The following is a 24,668-nucleotide window of genomic DNA, read 5'->3' as shown; positions in this document are numbered from 1 at the left end:
CAGCATAGATTCACATCAAACCTGCCAGCCTTATTCTGTGCCCTCTCACCTCTATCCCTACCCCATCACCACAATAGTTCTCACAGAATCTGAGAGGTTACTCCCCCCCACAGTTAATTTGCTTTCATTATGCATATGCCACATAGGAACCAAATCATCATGTACTTGTCTTTCACCTCTTGTCTCATTTAACATAATCATCTCTAGCCCCATCCATGATTCGACATTATCTTTCTAAATTGCAGAGTAGCACTGCATTGAGGATAAAGCCCATAACTCTCTTATTTTAACTGTCTTGCAGTAAGATGATTACAATTGTAGCTTGTGTGATACTAAACAGTAGACACTTTACTATGTTGTGATGCTAATATATTGTGATGATACATTCTACTCTAAGTTTGGGATAGTTTCTGCCTAGTGTTGTATTTGAAATAAGAACCAAGTATGAGTTAAAGCCTTTTTAGTATTTATATTAGAAATTAAGCATCTCATTGGATTTTTTTAATTTATGCATACTCTGTAATCACAATGTATTATGAAATATCACTCACTAGAAGCACTAATTGATATAAATGACAATTAAAGCACTACCCAACTAAAATACAGGACATAAATTAAATGTAGCCTTGAATGAAGAAACTAAAGGGGAGTTTGTATAAAATATAGTTATTGACATTAATGATCAATTTCAATATTTAGATTTGTCAGAATAACCTCCTTATTATCACATCGGTTTTATAAATAAGAGTGTTACAAGTTTGAAACAAAATGAAATAACCCTTTACTCTGTTTTATTAGTTGATTTTTTATACAACTCTGGTTAGGAAAAATTTCTCCTTGACTATTAAAGTGAAAAAGATAAAAAAAAGTGTTTGAGAACTACAGAATGATCTTTGAATTCTACCCTAGCTCTACAATTTCATTATTATAACTTTCTTAAATTACTCTGTTTTACCTCCTCTGTAAAATTACAATAATAATACCTTCTCTCACAGAATTATGAGTATCAAATTAGGTACTGAATGAGAAACTATAAATTTCTTTAGATATGTAATTTATTATTGCTAATCAAATCTGTGGAAATGATAAGAAAAGTAAAAAATCCATGACATTATCATATAACTTACAATTTTCTCCTTTCACTGTTAACATTTATGTGAGTTGCCCTTATGTCTTCTATAGTTTTTAATCCTCATGTAAAGAGTATATAGTTCTTGTCACACAGCAAATCACATTTGCTGTCAAAAACTACCTCCCACAGAAGAAGCTTTTGAGATATAATCACACAATTGCTAAACTTATTTTCTTTCTTTTCTCCCTCCCCTGCCTCTCCTATTCTTACTCTCTTCACCCTCTCTCCCTCTCCATCTCCCTCTGTCTCTTTCACCATCGCAAATGGCTACCTTTGTTACCATAGTACTTGGGGTTTAAACCTGCTTTGCTTATATGACAAAGCAGGCATCCTCTCAGGTGAATTATCTCACCAGTTACAAGTTCAAATTTTAACATTCAGATCTCTCCTTTGCCAGAAGATTTCATAGAGAAAACTGAACCTATAAACTCGAAGATTTTTATCGTTTCAGCTAAGTCTCTTTTTTTTTATTTTGTTTTATTTATGTAAGAAAAGGATACATTAGCAAAACCATAGGATAAGAGGGATACATCTCCACACAATTCCCACCATCAGACCTCCATGTCCCATCCCCTCCCCTGATAGCTTTCCTATTCTTTAACCTTCTGGGAGTATGGGCCCAAGGTCATTGTGGGGTTCAGAAGGTGGAAGGTCTGCCTTCTGTAATTGCTTCCCCGCTGAACATGGGCGTTGACTGGTCGATCCATACTCCCAGCCTGCCTCTCTTTCCCTAGTAGGGTGGGGCTCTGGGGAAACGGAGCTCCAGGACACATTGGTGGGGTTGTCTGTCCAGGGAAGTCTGGTTGGCCTCATGGTAGCATCTGGAACCTGGTGGCTGAAGTCTCTGGACACAGGCTGAAGTGAAGCATGCTGAGGTGGTACTTGCTGCATTGATTACGTTGTGATCAGTGGATGTAATATTATTTGGTATGAATTGAGAGAAGCATGCAGGAAAGTGAGCCCCACCCTAGAGGTTCCAGGACTGGGGGAAATATAGGCTCTATAGTGGAAATATGAGGTTCCTGCTGTCTTAGAGTTCAAGAAGACAATATATAGTTACTGTTATAATCACATTATTTGGTAATAGGGTTAACTTTGAAAAATCCCTTTGTTGGAATTTGCTGTATAATACCCAACATCACCATAATTTATTTTCTTTGACATTATTTGTATATAGCAGTGCCACCGGTTTCAGATAAGTTTCTTTAGGTATAATCAGGCAAGTTTGCTAAATGTTTATGAAATACAGCTCCCAATTTCATTTGAATCTGGTTTTCTAGTTGAGAATTGTAACTTCAGAACTTCCCATACAAGACAGTCTGTTCAGAGGTCTTCATTCAGTAGATTTTTAAGGTGACTTTCAATGAATCTGCCAGAATTCTGATCCTGTATGAATTCATTTTCTTTCTTTCTTTTTTTAATATATTTTTTGTTTGTTTCATTCACAAAGAAAAATGCTGTAAGTACTTGTTCTTTTGGTCCATTTAAATTGAAACATGATTTTCCAGCAAAAGAACAAAATATCTACTGTAAGGATAATCTTACCTTTACTTTCTGAAATATATTAAGACATCATATAAACACAGGCAATCTCCAGACTTTCCACTATGCAAGCCAGACAACAGGTGCAGAAACAAACAAGCCCAGTATCCAAAAGCCTGTTATGCTACTCTATATCAATATCAGTACTGGATACCTCAGTTGAGAAATAGCTTCATCAAACTCCTAGCACCATCTTGCTTTTCTTTCCCCTTTTTGTTGTTGCTTCTGTGGATTTTGCATTTTCAAGTAACTTTCTAAAGACCTCTTTACTGGGCAAATGTTAATTTAAAATTTTACTTATTTATTTTTGGGTAGAGGCAGAAAGAAGTCTAGAGGGAAGGCAGAGAAAGAGGGAGAGACAGAGAGATTCGTAAAGACCTGCTCCACTGTTTGTGAAGTTTCCTCCCTGCATGTGTGTGTGGGGGGGAGTGGAGTGTGTTGAACCCAGGTTCTTGTGCATGGTAATGTATGTGCTCAGCCAGGTATGCCACCACCTATCCCTAAGGAAATGATGATTGTTGTTCTCACAAGTGTACAGTTTCAGTAAGCAGCATACCACATCCTCCACCAACTTGTCCTCTCCATCCACCATAGGACAATGAGTTCTTTTTTTTGTTAATTCTTTTTTTTTTAAATTTTATTATCTTTATTTATTGATTGGATAGAGACAGTCAGAAATCAAGGGGGAAGGGGAATAAAGAAAGGGAAAGAGACAGAGAGACACCTGCAACACTGCTTCACTGCTTGCAATGCTTTTCTCCTGCAGATGGGGGACTGGGGGCTTGAACCCAGATCCTTGCACATTGTAACGTGTGTGCTCAACCAGATGTGCCACCACCTGCCCCCTGGACACTGAATTCTTACCTCTCCCATTTCCACTTCTTTTCTGTCCCCCCTTTAAATTCTTTAGATCTGCTGCAGTAGACCAAAGGCTATCAAAATTTCACCCTGTACTTCGTCTTTTGTTGTTTGTTTATTAACAAGTCCTACTTCTGATCATCCAATGCTGGAGAAGATTTCTGATCCCAGATTTTGTGATATTTGTTGTTAGAAACACTACTGATTTTACTGAAAGCCTCCAGGTTTACAAAAAAAAAAAGTCTGGTTGATTGTTAATAGGTGTCCAGTAAAAAAAAACCTTCAGACAGTTCTTTGTCACAATTCCCTTCCCCTTAAGGTAGATGTATGAGAAGAGTCAAGAGTTAAAACAGTAGCCACAGTCCTTGAGATCATGCTAAATGCATTTATCTTTAACTACTACCTCTAGCTCCTTCCCTAAAGGGTTTGGGGTTTGTGCATAATAGAGTGACCTGAGAATAAACAAATATGTCTTGAGGCCACAGTGAATTGCACCTGACTAATGACATTCAAATAAAGACTATTGTAACCAAGGTCTGACACATTCTTGATGTCTCCCGCACCTTGAAAGTCATTTGTGCTTTGACAATTGCTCCTGGATTGTTTTACCTAAAAGCATCTTTGATCTCCCTATTCCTTTTGATGTGAGGCATAATTTACCAATGAGTACTTTCCTGGGAGTTCTGATCACTGACACACGTGACAAACTCCCCACTGGAGGTGCCAAGGTACTATCCCTCCAGACTCTTCAGATTAAATTATATGGTGATTAAAATAATTTTCTTTCAAGGCTGAGGTGTATAGGATCTTAGGGTCCTGACATCTGGCTAAGGTTCTCCACCTGTGTTTAATCCAATATTAATTCTCCTTCGGTCTTATTTCGTTTAACATGGTTCCTTCGAGTTCCATCCAAGTTTTATCAGTAGTAACAAAAGAGATCGCATCTTGTCTTCTAGCTGAATAACATTTCCTTGTGTATAGAGAACACTGCTTCTATTGTCATTTCCAAATTTTAAGAATATGCCAAAGTGCTTATTTCAAGCATCATAATGATATGCAGACAGGCGTGTTGACACTCACTAAGATTAAGTTAACTAAGTTCTAGAAGATTAATCATCTTGTAGAACACTTTTTACTGCAGTGAGTCATCAGAATAGCAAGAGCACCACTTTGTCATTGGGATGTTCTCTCTATGTATATAAATATTAGTGTGAGGCAGGAGAGAGAACTCAGGGCCTCATCATGCAAACCAGGTGTCCTACCACTGTGCCACTTCCCAATACCACTCTTGACATACTTTTACACTTACTGGATCTGAGCCTTATCCTTCATTGATGCCCAAATGAACAAATGCTTTGTAGCCAAAGTCTGAGTCTTACCTAAGACTCATCTAAAATTGGACCACATGGTCTTTTTCATGATGAACAACTCAAAACTAACACACACACACACTCTCTCTCTCTTTTATTTTAGTTTGGCTACTTTTAATTATTCAAAATATTAAGATTCATTCTTTTAGATACAAATATTAATATTCAAAATATTAAGATTCCTTCTTTTAGATACACCCTCATGGTTTATTATCCCCTTCCTTTCTATTCTAAACTTCTTGATACAAATATAATTTAAACTGTTTTTTTTTTTTAAATACCTCTGGAAGTTATGTATCTGAAAAAGTAGGAGAGCAAGAGATGAAAACAGAAGTAACGGGAGTCGGGCTGTAGCACAGCGGGTTAAAACGCAGTTGGCGCAAAGCACAAGGACCGGCTTAAGGATCGCGGTTCGAACCCCTGGCTCCCCACCTGCAGGGGAGTCGCTTTACAGGTGGTGAAGCAGGTCTGCAGGTGTCTGTCTTTCTCTCCCCCTCTCTGTCTTCCCCTCCTCTCTCCATTTCTCTCTGTCCTATCCAACAATGATGACCTCACTAACAACAATAATATCTACAACAATAAAACAAGGGCAACAAAACAGAGAGTAAATAAATAAAAAAAAAAGAAAAGAAAACAGAAGTAACATAAGCTTGGAGTTATCAGCAAGTAAAAAAAAAACAGAACATGAGTTCTGATATCTTTACTACAGAGAAGCTGCACTTGGGTTTTGAGTGTCTGTTTCTAAAGCTAACAGGAAAATATGATAAACTAACCCATGTCTTTATGCATTGTGTAAACAAACCAATTACTTAGAACAAACATGTGATTATTTACAAACTGAGACCTGAAAGTTTATACCCATAAATATCATTCTATAGCTCTGTACACAGAAAGCTAGATGAAACAGAAAGGGAGGGGTAAAACTTGGAGTGACAGCATCATAATTGGTTCTGACCAGGACCTGATCTTCACTATATAGAAAAAAAACAGTGTTCTGATGTTTTGGCAAGTTCAAACTGGCAGTTTTATTAGGCTATGGAAACTGAGGTAAATGCTTAAGCATTCAGATACACTGGAAATAGATGAATGGGGAACCATCTAAACAGCCATGAGTTACTTTTTCCCCAATGTCTATTCTTAATCCATCAGCTTCAAAGATGCTTGGATCCAAGAGAAAAAGGAGCAAGAGCAGAGAGCTGGATATCAGGAAAGTTATGGGGCCAGAGCAAGAAAGAAGTGCTCCTGCAATATGCTGGCTTAAAACCTTCAGTTCAGGTGGGCTTCTTTGCCTCCACAACCTCTCCAGAATTTGTTGTTGCTGTTGTTTCTTTATTTTATTTTATTTATTTATTTTCCGTTTTATTGCCCTTGTTGCTTTATTGTTGCAGTTATTATTATTGTTGTTATTGATGTCATCATTGTTAGATAGGACAGAGAGAAATGGAGAGAGGAGGGGAAGACAGAGAAGGAGAAAGAAAGACAGACACCTGCAGACCTGCTTCACTGCCTGTGAAGTGAATTCCCTGCAGGTGGGGAGCCAGGGGCTTGAACTGGGATCCTGATGCCAGCCCTTGCACTTTGTGCCACATGCACTTAACCGCCTTTGCTACTGCCCGGCTGTCCTTGCTGTTGTTTCTAATGTATGACATTTTTTCAGGAGTGAAGTGGTATCTCATCATCTCTATTTGCATTTCTCTGATATTCAATGAATTGGAGCTTCTTTTTTTTTTTTTCATATATTTGTTAGCCGTTTGGATCTCTTCTTTGGTGAATATTCTGTTCATATCCTCAAAAGCGAAAGATGAATATGGGATGATCTCAGTCATGGACAGATGTTTAGAAAAAAGAACAGAAAGGGAAAATACAAAGTAGAATTTGTACTGTGTTTGGTGTATTGCACCAAAATAAAGTTAAAAACTTTGGGGTTGGGGTGTGTGGGACTTTAGCTCCTGGTACATGATGGTGAAGGAGGACGTAGGCTGGGGGTAAGAATGTTTTGCAGAAAACTGAGAGATTTTACATATGTACCAACATCTGTATTGACTGTAAACTATTAATCTTTCACCCCTCCCCCCCCAAAAAAAACTTTCGTTCTCTTGATATTACAGTTCCAGAGTTACTTAGCTGTATATACTAATGACATCTGTTAATAATGCCCACATGACACTACCTCCCTTTTTGTTTATGGGAATAATTCATCACATATTTCCAACATAACTACAGTCTTTTTTTTTTTTTAACTAAATTTCAAAGAGAATGCACTAAATTCAAGAAATGTCACCAAGTGATTAGTCAATGGCCGGGTCTCAACTCTACACTCAGCTGAATCTCAAATATAATTAATGATTAGGAGGTTCAGACAGGCACACTTGGTTTTAATGATTACCAGGAAAGCCGTTGCTAAGCAGCTGTAGCTCTTAGATTTCAGACTACTCAAACACCAAGAGTGGGAAATAGTGGGACTTCCAGAAAGGAAATTTTTAAGCCACGATTGGCAGATTTTGAGAAAACAAAGTAGTGGCATCCCAGTGACTCATGCTCTTCATGAGTTCTAGAAAGAACATCTGCAGTGGTCAATTGTTAAAGAGTCATATTCATGAGAAACTTCAGACTGATAGTTCTCCAGGTATCTTCTGAAAGAATAGAACTATAAGTATGCTAATTTTATTTAAAAAAGAAAGCTAACTTATCAAATGAAGATTTTAAAAAACATACCGCAATTTTTGGCTTCTATTCATTTTCACTATTTTATAAATGTTGAGGAAATAGTCTGGGTTTTACTCACTTGCTGAGGAATCTTACATAGCTGCAAATATTTAAAACTGCTCTCTGTGTGTTTACCTGGGTGCAGAAGTAGCAGGATTATATCTGAAAGACACTTTCCAAAACATATCACATGGAAAGAATTCTGACACCCCAATACTCACCCCTTTGTTATGAGGCATCTTTCTCCTTAGACAAACCCTGGGCAGTCCAACCAGTTCCACTTTGGACCACCCTAGGTAAAGGAGACATCTCGCAACATGAGATTACCACAGCCCAATGATGCAGGAAGATCAAGTAATAATAGAAAAGTCACCACCTTCCTTCTACAACCCCTGATCCACAGGCTAGACCTGATAGTACTTGCCCAACCCATGACTAAAGAATCTGCTTCTTCACATCCTCCCCAGATTCCCCTACCTCACCTAGAACTTGCCTCTCTGTATACACCTGTATTATATTATCTCTAGCCCTGGTTGCCATCCCTGTGCTAAGAGTCACTTCTCCCTCTCTCTCTCTCTCTCTCTCTCTCTCTCTCCCTCCCTCCATCCCTCCATCCCTCCTTCCCTTTTCCTCTCCCACTCCCTCTCCCTTCCCTCTTTGAGTGTGTGTGTGCCTTTTAGTCTTTCTATTTGAATGAAAATACTAAACCAGGAACAGTGAACAGTGAAACCATGCAAGTGTAAGGCCCCATCATTTAGATTTATCATAGGGATTTAGAAGTAGTTCTATATTTAAAAATAAATCAATGTTATCCACCATGTTAACTGGCAAAGAAGTAAAATTTCATATTCAAAAATGAAAACTGAGGGGGATAAACATCAACATTCATTCATTATTTCAATGAAAACTGAAAATAGAAAAGAACTCACCTGGCCTGATGATGGGAATTTATTGAAACTCACAAGTATTATCTGTACCAGAAAATAAACTGATTTTTTTCCTTTCAATCAGGAGTAAGACAAGGATGAATTCTCTCACAACATCAGGCAAACAATGTAATTAAAGTCCTCACCTGTGCAATAGGGTAAGAACAATAAATAAAAGAAGCTCCCAGACTGAAGAGAAATGAAAGAATTGTGCTCAATGACAAGATAATCTAAGTAGATATTTTCAAAAGGATTCCTGTACAGAAAAGATTCTGCACAGCAAAAGAAACCACCTCCCAAACAAAGAGAGTCAAATGGATTGGGAGATCTTTTTATGTCATATATCAGACAAAAGTTTAATAACCAAAATATACAATGAGCTCACCAATATCAGCATCAAAATATGAACACCCCTATTCAAAAGTGGAGAGAGGCTCTGGGCAAAATATTCACCCAAGAAGAAATCCAAAGGGCCAACAGATACATAAGAAAAATGCTCAGCTACTGATTATCAAAGAAATATAAATAAAGGCAACAATGAAACACTGCATTCTTATGAGAATGTCATGCATCAGAAAGGATAGTAACAACAAATGTTAGAGAAGTTGAGGAGGTAAAGGAACCCTCCTGCACTGCTGGTGGGAATGTAAATCGGCCCAACTTGTGGAGAGCATCTGGAGAACTCTCAGAAGGCTAGAAGTGGACCTACCCTAGGTCCCTGCAATTCCTCTCCTGGGGATATATCCTAAGGAACCCAACACACTCATTTAAAAAGATCTGTGTCTACCTATGCTCACAGCAACACAATTTGTAATAGACAAAACCTGTATGCAACCTAGGAGTCCAACAACAGATGAGTGGCTGAGAAAGTTGTGGTCTATATACACAATGGCATACTACTTCGATATTAAGATGAATAAATTCATTTTCTTTACCCCATCTTGAATTGAGCTTGAAAGAGCCATGTTGAGTGATAAAAGTCCGAAGGAGAAGGATGAATATGGGATGATCCCACTCATAGGCAGAAGTTAAGGAATAAGAACAGAAGGGGAAATACAAAGCAGAACGTGAACTGAGTTTGGTGTATTGCACCAAAGAAGGAAAGAAGTATAGCAGGTCCACTTTGTTAATAAGGAGAATAAAGTTGGAGTAATTATGTTACTGAAAAAGAAAAACATATTAGAAAGGTAAATAAGTAAGACAGGGGCTATTGGCATGGGGATAGAAAAGTAGATTAATGGCACAGATTGAATACACTAGATATGGGCCTACATTGATAAGGTCAATTGAGTCTTGGCAAAAATGGAACGATCATTCAATGGAGTGTGATGATCATTTTAGGAAATTAAATTGGGAAACCAGAGATTAAAATTGTTGATTGAATTGTTATGAAAGACCACCTCCAATAAGCTTAACACATTCTGCAAAAGAAACCAAAACAAACCAAAAATTAAATCATCTGGTAGAGCATATAATTCCTAAAACTTATACTGTAAAATGTGTGGAGGAAAACTGAAGGACACTTAGTTTAGGCAAACAGGTTTTGGATATAAAGCAATGAACACACTAGATTTGAACTCATTGATTAAATTTGATCTAAATTAAGTATATTTTTTGTGTGGAAGCAACGACCGAGAAAATGAAAAAGAAATCTACAAGTTGGGAGAAATATTTGTAATCCATTTATCTTGCAAAGAACCTGTCTCTTAAAACTCAATAGAAAACAAGCAAACACCAATAGCACAGCTATATACAAGATACTGGATACTGTACAGCAAACCATAACAAAGGGACTTTTCAAAGTTAACCCAATTACCAAATAATGTGATGATAATATTAACTATTGATTGTCTTTTTGAACCCTAAGACAGCAGGAACCTCACATCTTCACTATAGAGCCCCTACTTCCCCCAGTCCTGGCACCCTTGGATAGGGCCCACTTTCCCGTATGCATCTCCCAATCCAAACCAAATAACATTGCATCTGCCGATCACAACCTTACCAAAGCAACGATTGCTACCTCAACATGCTTCACCTCAGAATGTATCCAGAGACTTCACGTGTGGAATGACAACCCTTCAGCTTCATTACTCGGGTGAGACCTTTCCTTTAATAGTACACTCTAATTTCATCTCAGGTAGTTCACTTTCCAACAAAGTCCCATAACCTAGATATACACCAGTTTCTGTGAGAGAGAGCTTATGTGCACACGTATCCATAAACTACTGCAAAATATATACCTGAAAGCAGGACTACACTAGAGTTTGCAGTGAGCACCTCCCTAACACTTCCTCTCCACTATTCCAAGCTTGGGATCCATGATTGCTCAACAAATTGTTTGGCTTCATATGTTAACTCTCTTTTCAATCACCAGGTTCCAGATGCCACCAGGATGCTGGCTAGGCTTCCCTGGATTGAAGACCCCACCAATATGTCCTGGAACTCAGCTTCCCCAGAGTCACACCCTACTAGGGAAAGAGAGAGGCAGACTGGGGGTATGGACCGACCAGTCAACGCCCATGTTCAGCGGGGAAGCAATTACAGAAGCCAGACCTTCTACCTTCTGCAACCCTCAACGACCCTGGGTCCATGCTCCCAGAGGGATAGAGAATGGGAAAGCTACCATGGGAGGGGGTGGGTTATGGGGATTGGGTGTTGAGAATTGTGTGGAGTTGTACCCCTTCTACCTTATGCTTTTGTTCACTAATCCTTTCTTAAATAAAAAATTTAAAAAAAAAAAAGAAAACAAGCAAACACCTGATTTAAAAATTAACCAAACACTTGACACACTAAAGCAGAGTTGAGGGATGCAAATGGTTCAATAAGAGGTGATTAGCATGATTAACTATTAGGAAAATGTGAAGCCGAATCTTAATGAAATGTATGACATGTGTCGGAAATGAGGAAAAATAGTTATGATGATAACAGTGGTAAAAACCAAGTCTTTATAGTGAATCAGAGCAACTAGAACTCTTCATGTAGTACTGATGGGAACGGAAATTGACACTCCTTGGATAAACAGTGAGGACATTCCTCATAAAGCCAAGTGTGCTTCTTTTTTTTTTTTAAATATTTATTTTATTTATTTATTGCCTTTTGTTGCCCTATGTGTGCTTCTTTTATGATTCAGCAATCCCACTCCTGAACAGTGATTTCATTCCTCCAAATAAATGAAAATAAAGGGTGTTATCAATGGGACCTTTAGCTGAACACATGTACCATGTGCAAGGACCTATTTTTTTTTTTAATAATTTATTTCTTTATTGGGGAATTAATGTTTTACATTCAACAGTAAATACAATAGTTTGTACATGCATAACATTCCCCAGATTCCCATTTAACAATACAACCCCCACTATGTCATTCATCATCCTTCATGGACCTGTATTCTCCCCACCCACCCACCCACCCCAGAGTCTTTTACTTTGGTGCAATACGCCAATTCCATTTCAGGTTCTACTTGTGTTTTCTTTTCTAATCTTGTTTTTCAACTTCGGCCTGAGAGTGAGATCATCCCATATTCATCCTTCTGTTTCTGACTTATTTCACTCAACATGATTTTTTCAAGGTCTATCCAAGATCGGCTGAAAACGGTGAAGTCACCATTTTTAATAGCTGAGTAGTATTCCATTGTGTATATAGACCACAACTTGCTCAGCCACTCATCTGTTGTTGGACACCTGGGTTGCTTCCAGGTTTTGGCTATTACAAATTGTGCTGCCAAGAACATATGTGTACACAGATCTTTTTGGATGGATGTGTTGAGTTCCTTAGGATATATCCCCAGGAGGGGAATTGCAGGGTCATAGGGTAGGTCCATTTCTGGCCTTCTGAGAGTTCTCCAGTCTGCTCTCCACAGAGGTTGGACCATTAGAAAAGGACCTGGTTTCAAGACTGATCCACACCTGCAGAGAAGAAGCTCCACGAGCCGTGAAGGAAGGAAGATGCACTTTTCTCTCTTTCTCTCCTGTCCTCTATTTCTGCATCCCCTCTCAAATATCCCTGTCCAAGTAAGGGGAACAGAAAGGAAAAAAGAAAGAAAGAGAGAAAGAAAGAAAGAAAGAAAGGAGAAGTCAGAAAGAAAACAATGACCACCGTGAAACAAGGATGCACTTGTCTCTCTCTCTTGTCCTCTATCTCTGTATCCCCTCTCAAATATCTCTGTCCAATCAAATAAAAAGTAAGGAAACAGAAAGAAAGGAGGAAAGAAAGAAAGAAAGAAAGAAAGAAAGAAAGAAAGAAAGAAAGAAAGAGAAGAGAAGACAGAAAGAAAACAATGACCACCAGGAGAGGTGGATTTGTCCTGTAGGTACTGAACTACAGTAATAACCTGGTGACAAAAACAAATATGAAACACAAAGACAAAATGGAAACAATGTTCATGCAGAAATCTGTATGTACTCCCCACTGTATAAACGGGTGAAACAGAAAACAAACACCCTTCAACAAAGGAATGGTTAGATCAGTGGTGCATATAACAGGGCAAAGCAATAAAAAGGAGCAAACCACAGATCACAGGAACATCTTGAACTAAACTCAGTGCATGTTCCAAGTAAAAGTAACCAGACTCAGAATATTGCATGCCGGATGCTTCCCCTGTAGGGGAGCCGCTTCACAGGAGGTGAAGCAGGTCTGCAGGTGTCTCTCTCTCTCTGTCTTCCCCTCCTCTCTCCATTTCTCTCTGTTCTATTCAACAACAATGACATCAATAACCACAACAATTTAACAAGGGCAACAAAAGGGAAATAAGTACATAAGTAAATAATATTTTTTAAAAGAATAAAATTAGTAAGTTATTGGGGATTTGGTGGTAACACACTTGGTTGAGCACACATATTACAATGTCCCAGGTTGGGTTCAACTCCCTGGTTGCCTCTTGCAGGGGGGTGGGGTAGCTTCACAAGTAGGGAAACATGACTGCAGGTGTCTCTCTCCTTCTCTCTCTCTTAATCTTTCCCTCCCCTCTCAACTTCTGTCTGTCTCTATCCAAAATAAATAAAGATTTTTTTTTTTAAATGGGAACATTATGGAGTCGGGCGATAGCACAGTGGGTTAAGCGCAGGTGGTGTAAAGTGCAAGGACCGGCTTAAGGATCCTGGTTTAAGCCCCCGGCTCCCCACCTGCAGGGGAGTCAAAGCAGGTCTGCAGGTATCTATATTTTTCTCCCTGTCTTTCCCTCCTCTCTCCATTTCTTTCTGTCCTATCCAACAATAATGACAGCAATAACAACAACAATAATAACTACAACAACAACAAAAAAGGCAACAAAAGGGAATAAATAAATAATTAAGTAAATAAATAAGTAAATAAAATGGGGAAGCCGTAACAATGAATGAAATAACATGTATCATAGCTGCCTAGGGGAAATAACTTAGCTGTGAAAACACAGGACTAGCTTGTATGAGGTTCTTGGATCCATCCCTTATCTCTCTGTCTCTATTTCTCTCTGTCTATCTCTTCCTTCTCCCATGTGGAATTATCTGTCACATCTAAAATAAATAAAAAACACACCTATTTTTTTCAAAGTAAACGAAAAAGCACTAGCCATAGAAGTGAAAGAGCACCGTGTGGTGGTGGTGGTGGTGGTAGTGTCCTGCAACATTTAAAATAATTTCTGGTGAGAAATTGGAGAATCTGAGCCAACTGTGACTCAGGGTGACTACCAACTGCTAAAGCCACATCCTAATGCCTGGATGTTCCTGACACTATGGACACTCTCGGCATCTTTTCTGCCTATTCTAATCGAATAAGCCTTACATCTGACAGACTGGAATCAAGTCCTGGGGCAGTATCTCTCCTGTGGTCCTGACAAGGCAGTTGATGCAGAGGAGACAGGCAGCCTGCTGCGAGGCCTCCTCTGCAGGGATGCTCTCAGCTCTGAGGGCAAGCACAGCTGATACAAATAAAGGAACTAGAGGCCTTCCCTGGGCAATTAGCAAATTGTTCCATTAACCAACCTGCAGGGATGGAAAGAGATCTAAGCTCAGCCAAACATCTTTTATGTCAGCAATGAACATTTTAAAATAGCTAGAGCAACAAGAGCCAGTCTAGACTATATTATAAAGTGTGTTTGTGGGGGAGGTAGTTGTGGTAGAGGGGGGTGAAGAGCTATTTACAGCTTTAGAAGTGGTATAGGAAGCATTTCCTGGAATTATAAAGATAATTATTAACAATATGTTTTTTAAAAAATGTCCTATATTCACTTCACCAAATGACACAATGTCATACAATTATCATTAAAATTTCCTTTTTTGTGACTTTGTATCTTTGTTTTAATTTTTTCAGTAGAAACAAACAACTCCCTTCTACCTCAAGAAAACATATTTATATAAATAACTGGCAAGTATGATGTGGAATTATAGTCCTTTACTCTTATAAAGTATTATTAAACCATCAGTAACGAAAAATATACAGTAGGAACTCAGAGGTGTAACACTGTATAAACTATCTACAATGTAAGTCAAAAATATGTGTATTATGCAAATGAATGAAGGACTCATATCTTTAGAGAAAAACATGATTTTGCCTAAGAGCTTTAGGTCACCCAAAGACCATATTATTCTGTACAAATCACTTTCAGTTACACAACTTGTTTGAATATACATAAAAAAGTGTATGAGTATGTAAAATGCAATAACACAGAGATACGAATGACATAGATACATATGTTCAAAAGGATGAATTGACTGGTCTACACTTGGCAAAGTTCACAGCATTTAGCAGTTATTCAAATAGACTTTGAGGGTGGGGGACGGGCAGTGAGTGGTGCACCAAGTTAAGCACACACTTCTCCACAGAGCCCTGCCCCACTAGGGAAAGACAGAAACAAGCTGGGACTCTGGATGGACCTGTCAACACCCATGTCCAGTGGAGAAGCAGGTACCTTTCACCTTCTGCACCATATAAAAATTTGGTCTCATACTCCCAGAAGGATAAAGAATAAAGAAGCTGGGAGTTGGGCGGTAGCGCATCTGGTTAAACACACATGGTGCAAAGTGCAAGGACCGGTGTGAGGATCCAGGTTCGAGCCCCCGGCTCTCCACCTGCAGGGGGGTCACTTCACAGGCTGTGAAGCAGGTCTGTAGGTGTCTATCTTTGTCTCCTCCTCTCTGTCTTCCCCTCCTCTCTCCATTTCTCTCTGTCCTATCCAACAGTGATGACATCAATCACAACAAAAATAAAAACAACAAGGGAAACAAAAAGGAAATAAATAAATAAATAAATATAAAAAATAATTAAAATAAAAGAATAAAGAAGCTCCCATTGTAGGGAATGGGACACCAAACTCTGGTGATGGGAATTGTATGGAATTGTAGCCTTGTTATCTTACAGTCTTTTAAATCATTATTAAATAACTAATAAACAAAAGTTGGTTCAGAAAGGTAAAGTCCAAACAATGACCAAATCATAATAATCATCATCATAATCAGGTATATTTGGCAAATTCCACCTTACACATATTCTCACCCCAATGTTGTTGTTTTTAATAGAATCTAATCTTCTAAGTTGTACCAATGAGTTACAGACATGCTAGAGGCTCATTGCAAATTTATAAACAGGGTAGAAGTGTCTTCCTCATATTCAAAGCCACTATTGCCTCTCTGTTCTTACACTGATGAACCCGAGTCTACCTTCCTCAAAATTTCAGTTATTCAATCTCAGATGGCACAGTGGTATCTTCTCATCAGTGGGACACGCTGAACTAGGATCTTATTATAATTACCTTACCCTTCTCAGTAGCTTAAGTGGACATCTGTGGGTTTCTTGTCGTTGGTACATGCCCATCCGTGATTTCTTGAAACTCTGCCCTCATTCATCTTCCCCAAGAACCCAGACTGACAGAGATTCCATCTCATTGCTGTGACAATTGCAGGCGGAAAAAAAAAGAGTGGCCACTTGATGAATTGCATTATTATATCTAAAATACTCCTCCCAGCAGATGTATGACTCCTTTCCTGTCAGATTTCATGAGCCAAAGGAACTCAAATGATGACACCTCAGCACAAAATGATGGGAAAATAAAGCAAAATCAAATCCTATAAATCCTGTCATTTGTTCTTAAGGAGAAAGATCACACGATATTGATGACCAGAATTAATGACACCACAGTCAGAATCATAGAGCGGTGGCCCTGACGTAGATATGAATCAATTGAATTTAACCTACGCAACTTTCATTTTTCACATGGTATTTGTTCCATGGGGCATGATAAAGATAGTTATAACTTTTCCTGAAGCCCCAGACTATTGTTTTTCTAGAAAAGGAATCTGAGAATTGCTGCTTCATGTCAAAACATAAAGCACTTAAGCTGATAGTCTATTTTCAAATACCACCTGCCACCAAATCATGTAGAAAAATGTTAGAAAATAAATTAATGCCCCACTTGGGAGTGAACTCAAGACCTTATGCAAACATTATTTCTGAGCAGCTTCCTGAGCCCATTTTTTTTTTTTTTACGTATAGTGAGAGTGAGAAAGAAAGTAGGGGAAAGGAGGACATCAGGGAACCAGTCTAGCCTCCGTGGGGCTCCACCCATTGCAGTCCGTGCTGTTGGTCATAGTTCTCCGATGTCATATCAGACTTCAAAGGGATGTTTACCAAGGTGTTCATGCTCTCAGACATGACACAGTTAGTGTTTCACCTTGAAGTCAAGCTTTTTTCCCATAAAGTATGCAAGAAGCAGTAAGCATTTCCTCCATCGAGTTCAACATAGTGTTCACCACCACTTGAGAATGTCTGTGCCTGGGGGTTGGGCGGTAGCGCACTGAGTTAAGTGCACATAGTACAAAGTGCAAAGAACACAGTTCAAGCCCCAGGCTCCCCATCTGCAGAGGAGTTGCTTCACAGGCAGTGAAGAAGTATGCAGGTCCCTATCTTTCTCTCCCCCTGTCTTCCGCTCCTCTCTCGATTTTGCCGTGTGTCCTAGCCAACAACAATAACAACAGCAATGACAGCAATAACAAGTGCAACAAAATGGGTAAAAATAGCCTCCAGGGGCAGTGGATTCACAGTGCAGGCACCGAGCCCCAGCGATATCTCTAGAGGAAAAAAAAACAAACATATGGATCTGGATGTGAAAAAAAAAACAACTATTTTGTAAAATGAAAAGACTTAGCAGAGATAACTCTTCACTGAGTGTCTAAAAAGTAGATGTGCTCAATATTCAAAGTAGAACAACCAAAGAAGTCCCAGCTCTCAAGAGTCGACATGAAGGCTATTTACAGCCTGTGAATTTTAGGTTTAACTAGACCATTTCTGAAATTTCTCTGTGGTCAGGTATCAAAATCTATCATTCATACAATAGCTAAATCTTGGCATTTAGGGGATGCACTTTCTTTTATAAGAGATCATCCACTGAATTAAAAAACGATATAATAGGGAATAATGTGTATCTAATTATTAATGTACTATAGAAATTAGCTTTTATATTGCAATTTATATTGCAATTACCCTCTTTGTGTTATAAAGTAGAACAATACAGAAGAAGAACTTCTTTATTAATGCCTAATAGCATGGCAATTTAAAATATTCAAGCTTCTTTAATAAGGTAGTGTATGAAATGTTACTTAATTTGACAAGATTAATTATACAATTAATTTAAGACTGCTCTCAATTAAATTAGTAAAAATTCTTAAGCAGTCTGCTTTTGAAAGGAGGACTGGAACCTAGCATGAAGCAAGATACCTATTAAACATGATATTAATTAGACTGAGTTGAAATAATGCATGTTTTGTTAACATAAAGGGCATTGTCAGAGAGTTGAGAATGAGGCATGATTTCATTACTTTAATAATAACAATACCCCAGTCTTTAAAATAATTTAAGAGTCTCCAACAAAAGTAGAAAATATTGTGGTGGCTAGATGCTAAGCTAAAAAGTACTAAGACAACAAGAAGAAAACTCTTGTGTGTTGGGTTTCTCTTCAGATCAGAGTCTTTCCAAGGTGAATTAATTCACTGTTCTCAGATGCACTCAGGTAGCTCCTCAAGGTAGTCGGCATGTCCTGTGTAAGATCCAGGTTCAAATCCCCAGTATCCCAGTTTCCATCTCTCTCTCTAGAAAAAGTTGACCCAAAACAATAGAATCTCTATAACAAAAAACTACCTTCAAGGTTTCATGATTTTAGTGAATTTTCCACGATCAGATACTATCCCCTAGCTTTTTATAGCAATAACTAAGAGTTATAAGAATCCCAGTTATTTCTTAGATCCAAGTCAATTCAGTTGAGATTCACTCTTTAAATTCCAATTTGTTGAGGTAGAATAATCACTTCACCTGCAGGGGTAAGCTTCACCAGCAGCAAAGCAGTGTACCAGGTGTCTCTTGTTCTCTCTCTTCCTCTCCATCTCCCCTCCTGTCTCAATTTCTCTCCACCCTATCAGATAAATATTTGGATAAAGAAGTTAATAAAATTAAGAGAAAACAAAGAAAAACTTTAAAAGAGAATCGCAAAATCTTCATTTTATAATTGCACTGAGAAAACTACTATTTGGCACACAAGAGAACCCAATTCTTATATTCTAAGTGAGTCATTTCATGATATCAGAATTCCTAGAAAATCGTTTTAGTGATGAACAGATTACTGTAAAAAAAAAAGTTGAGTTTAGTGAAAAACATCCAGTTTATGGCAGAGTCAAAAGCATCATTCTTATTCTACCATATAAAACAAGTCTGCCATGATCAGAAAGTTCTTGTTGGTCTGTTCAGGACCAGCAGCCTGAACCCAGGGAACAAGAAAGCACACACTCTCCATGAGCCATTGTTTCAGCCTCACATCAGAGTGAAAGCCATTTCTCCACTCTCAAAATAGGCTAAGCATGAGGTATGAATACAGGAGAGAGGAGAGAAAGGAGGAAAAGTGAACTATTCTCTTGAACCCTTTTCTTTCCTTTTTTTTTTTTTAAACCAGAGCACTGATCAGCTTTGACTTATGGTGGTGCTGGGGACTGAACTTGGGACTTCAGAGTCTCAGGCATGACAGTCTGTTTGCATAACCATTATGCTATCTACACCTTCACACTCTTGGACCCTTTGCCCCGCCCCCACTCCCAAGCTATTGCACTGACTGCTTGGAGCAAAGGGTCCTTTTGCGCTTTGTGCAAATGCGCTTAACCCACTATGCTACGGACTCCCAAGACTTTCCTTTTTTTAAATTTTTTTTGGAAGGAAAACATGTAACAGCACATTTACGTACATAAAACAAAGACAACAAAGATTCATAATGGTTAAGAATCTAGACTCCAGAATTGATGCTGGTTTTTTTTTTTTTTTTACTATTATTATTCATTTAATAATGATCAGCGAGATCATAGAATGAGAGGTACAATTCCACACGACTCCTGCCACTAGAGTTCTACATCCCCTCCATTGGAAGCCTTCCTGTTCTATATACCTCTGGGAGGATAGACCCAGGATCATTATGGGGTTCAGAAGAAGGGAGGTCTGGCTCTGTAATTGCTTCTCCTCTGGACATGGGCATTTACAGATTGATTTATACCCCCAGCCTGTTTCTATTTTTTCCTGGTGGGGCATGGTTCTAGAGAAGTGGGGTTCCAGGACATATTGGTGAGTTTTTCTGCCCAGGGAAGTCAATAAGTTCTTATAGCATTTTCATTAGCTCTAAGCATGTCTTTGAAGAACTATCTTTTAAAAAATCTTTATTTATAAAAAAGAAACACTGTCAAAAACCATAAGATAAGAGGGGTACAGCTCCACACAATTCCCACCACCAGAACTCTGTATCCCATCCACTCCCCTGATAGCTTTCCTATTTTTTATCCCTCTTGGTGTATGTACCCAGGGTCACTATGGGGTGCAGAAGGTGGAAGGTCTGGCTTCTGTAATTGTTTCCCACTGAACATGGGCATTGACAGGTTGTTCCATACTCCCAGTCTGTCTCTCTCTTTCCCTAGTGGGGCAGGACTCCAGGAAAGTGGGACTCCAGGACACATTGGTATGATCGTCTGCCCAGGGAAGTCCGGTTGGCATCACGGTAGCATCTGGAACCTGGTGGCTGAAAGAAGAGTTAACATATAAAGCCAGATTGTTGACTAATCATGAATCTAAAGGCTGGAATAGTGCAGGTGAAGAGTTGGGTGGAGGGGTCTCCATTTTGTAGATAGTTAGTAGGCATATTTTAGTTATATTTCAAAGGGCCCATGACTATACTTTTTTTTTTTCTTTTCTGAGCCTCACATCTGATATGCTGGTGGATTCAGGTTATTGTCTGAGGAGATGATGTCATGGCTGGAAAAAGGACCAGAAAAAAACTATCTTAACCACTTGATGTCTTAGTTTCCTTATACACACACTGCTTTTAATGTTGTGTCTATTCTATTGGTTCATTCTATGTGCCCTTTAGTAGGAATTATGTGAGTTTCACCCAGTAAGCACTGAATAGATGGAAGAATTATTGGGTGGATGAGTGAGTAATATATATATATTCAAAGTATATATAAATATAAATATTGGAAAGTTACGTTGTTTTTGCATAAATTCAACAGAGGATTTTGAAGCAATGTTCAGAACTCTGCTTCTAAGTCAGATATTAACGCTATAATGGATAGTCAGCTCTAAGTGATTGTAGGGTGGTATGGAGCAGAGATATCCTGCTTCCAGGAAGATCAAATTTGTATTTTTCTCTCCACTTACAATTAAAGTAATCTTGTATAATTATGCCAGCTCTCTCTCTCTCTCTCATTTTCTTTCTTTTTAAATATTTATTTATTTATTTATTTGTTCCCTTTTGTTGCCCTTGTTGTTTTATTGCTGTTGTAGGTATTACTATTGTTATTATTGATGTTGTCATTGTTAGATAGGACAGAAAGAAATGGAGAGAGGAGGGGAAGACAGAGAGGGGGAGAGAAGGACAGACACCTGCAGACCTGCTTTACCACCTGTGAAGCCACTGCCCTGCAGGTGGGGAGCCGGGGGCTGGAACAGGGATCCTTACACTGGTCCTTGTGCTTTGCGCCATGTGCGCTTAACCCGCTGCACTAAGGCCCGACTCCCTCTCATTTTCTTTTTATTTGTTGAAGATAAGTCCTGTTTAAAATTAAAAAATGTTAATTGCAAGGGGCCTTCCGGAGGCGTGGCAATGGAGTAACAGCTGCTGCATTTTGTTTTTCTTGATCAGTTAGGAAAAGCAGTGAAAATCACCTGAAAACTCTACAAAATACGACCAGGAACTCTTCAAGCCCTGTCCAAGCCACAGGTGATTACTAACACATGTGGCTTGTGACAGAAAAGTAGTGAGAGAGGGATTCCCAGGACTAAAGGCCAGTGCTCAGAAACAGCAGGCACCAGATTAGATTTGCAATAGAGGCTGGGCTTGAACCTAGCTTGTGCCTATGGCCAAGCAAGCACATTGTACAAGTGAGCTATGCTGCTGAATCATCTGTGAGGCATACTAAACCAAATAGCAATGCAGAATAGCCCAGATAGTAAAGGCTTCCCAAGTTCTTCAAAATCCAAAGAAGAAAAGTGTTCTATTGTTAAAACTTTCCACCTATCAACATAGAACTTTTTTCAGAAAGAAATAGGTGCAGTATTTTTTCTCCAGTTAACTGAAAATGCCAAAAACATGTGAGCTGTCTAACTCTCCAATTTGTAGTATCTTGGGTTTTCATTGTGGCTTTAGTGTCGGAATACATTTTGTCTACCTACTTCAGGACAAATTTGACTGCAGACATCTACTGCAAGCCAGATTCTTTTTGTGAGAGTATTTACTTTTCTTCTAATAGCACATGTAATGCTCTGCCAGTTAGTAGTGAAACAAATTAAGTATCTACTTAGTGGAAGAAGGTCAAGGTGATCATGTCTGAGAACATTTTGTGCTTGTATTTACTTCCAATTTATTTGATTTTGCAATTATTGTGGATTTATATGAAATTGCAGTGATAGCACAAGGAGATCCAGTCTATCTATCTATCCCTCCCCACCACCTTACAGAACTACAGGGAAATAGCAAAAAAAAGTTTCATTTTTAATGAGATGTTCATAAAAATATGTGTGAATACCTCCCCAGTACACACATATGGATGAATTCTCATTCTCTTTCTCTCTTACACACACACACACACACACACACACACACACACACACACACACACACACACACACACACTTTCATATAAAAGCTTCGGCCTGGAGGCAACTCCAATCAATAAGGGTCAACTTATTGGAAGGGAAGGGAAGTGGAAAACCTCTAATAGTGGCATTGTTCCTGCTGAAAATCAGGCCAAGCCCAGGAGGCCAGAGACAAATGGAAGGTGAATCTGGAGTCACAATTGAGCCCTCTGGATCAAAGCTTCCATTATCGATGAGTAGACAAGACAACCTGACAGATTGGAAGAGCATTTCTATGATACATAGATTTTTATCCATTATCCCTTTTCATGCTCACAGAGCAAATGGCACAGGAGAAGCTCTCCAGCTCTTAAGAGGTTTTATTCTATGACTCCATCAGGAAAGGAAGGACAAGCATGGTACTTATCAGTCCCCTTGATTGCGTCCATATTATCTTTAATATGGGTATTCTGGGAGTAAGAAGTAGTTTCTAGGTCATGCTCTTAAAATGCAATGCATTAATAAAAGTGATCTAAAAACTAGAGTTTGGAAACTGGACACAGTGGGAAGACATACAACACAAATGATATCCTTCCTGAAACTTCTCCCCCAAGAGTCTTTGTTAGGCATCACTAATCAAATGTAGCATCACTTATTTCCCATTGAGGCTAGATATCATTCTCACATAAGACTTGGGATTGTTACTATCAGCAGATAATACTATGAAATCTAATTTGGAGGTGACTGGTGAGAGCAGAAGTTTCCCCCAAGAAGTTGGTTTTGAAAGCAGCAGGACCAAACTGAAATAAGACTGAACAAATAAGAGTCAAAGATATCAAGTTTAAATTAAGATTCTTTTCTTTATTTCTAGCATTTAATTTGTTTCATATGAGATAGTTTTACATCAGGAGATGAGAAAGAATATATAGCATCTTTCTAGAATAGGAGGTGCTAGGGATTAAACAAGGATTCTTAGCCATGAAAGTCGTATGCTTTACCAGATGAGCTATTTCCACAGCCTTTGATTTCATTAATGATATTGGTATATTTTACTTGAATTTCAAAGTGTTTTCTTCACTGATTTTTCCTTTAGCTTAAGATTATTCCATGTCCTATCAAAAGATGTATACTGAAGTTGTGTTTTTATACTATCACAAAATAATTTTAGGTGTTATGCAAAGTATTTAGGTAATTACACAGACAAATATTTCGTAATACTTTCAATGGAAAATAGCAATGTCAGCATGTTGATTTGTATCTTAATAGGATATTTAAAATAACACAATGCTTTTTACCTAATTATTTTTGACATGTTAGAGAGGGACATTAAGAAGGAGGAGGGAAGTAGAGAGGGACAGAGACAGAAAAACACCTTCTGCTCTGTTTCTCTGCTCCTGATGCTTTCCCCTTTGCAGGTGGGGTCTGGGGATTGAACGGGGTATGGTAACATGTGTACATAACCAGGCACACTACCATCTGGTCTCAACACAATTTTTTATTTCACAAACTATGCTTTATTGTTGTATATTCCTTTGTAGAATTATTTGTTCTACTTAAATATACTGATACTTTCCCATGATATTTTGTTTTTAAGATTATTGTATTAATGGAATTTTATCTCATTCATAGTGAACAACCTACTAACTATTCTCTTACTCATAGACTTTCCTATTTTTTTTTACAGTTAAGAACATTGAGATAGTCATAATATTATAGCCATAATATTACTTAGTAAACTGTCCTATAAGTTCATTTTTCTAGATATTTTCTAGAACTTTTTGTGCATGATGTAAGAGAATCATATATTTATTGTTCAAATAGTTGCTACCAAACTTCCTGGAAGAGAAGTCATATAAGGATCAGGTACTGGCACACCTGGTTAAGTGCACACATTACATAAGGACCTGAGTTCCAGCTCCTGGTCCCCACCTGCAGGGGGGAAGCTTTGAGACTGTTAAAGCAGGGCTACAGGTGTCTTTCATCTTTCTCCCTTTCTATCTCCCCCCTTTCAATTTTTTCTGTCTCTATCCAGTAATAAATAAATAATATTTTTTAAAAGTTCTGTTA

This window comes from Erinaceus europaeus, chromosome 13 (assembly GCF_950295315.1).
Source record: "Erinaceus europaeus chromosome 13, mEriEur2.1, whole genome shotgun sequence".
Taxonomy (NCBI): Eukaryota; Metazoa; Chordata; class Mammalia; order Eulipotyphla; family Erinaceidae; genus Erinaceus; species Erinaceus europaeus.
This window is presented reverse-complemented; position numbering follows the sequence as displayed.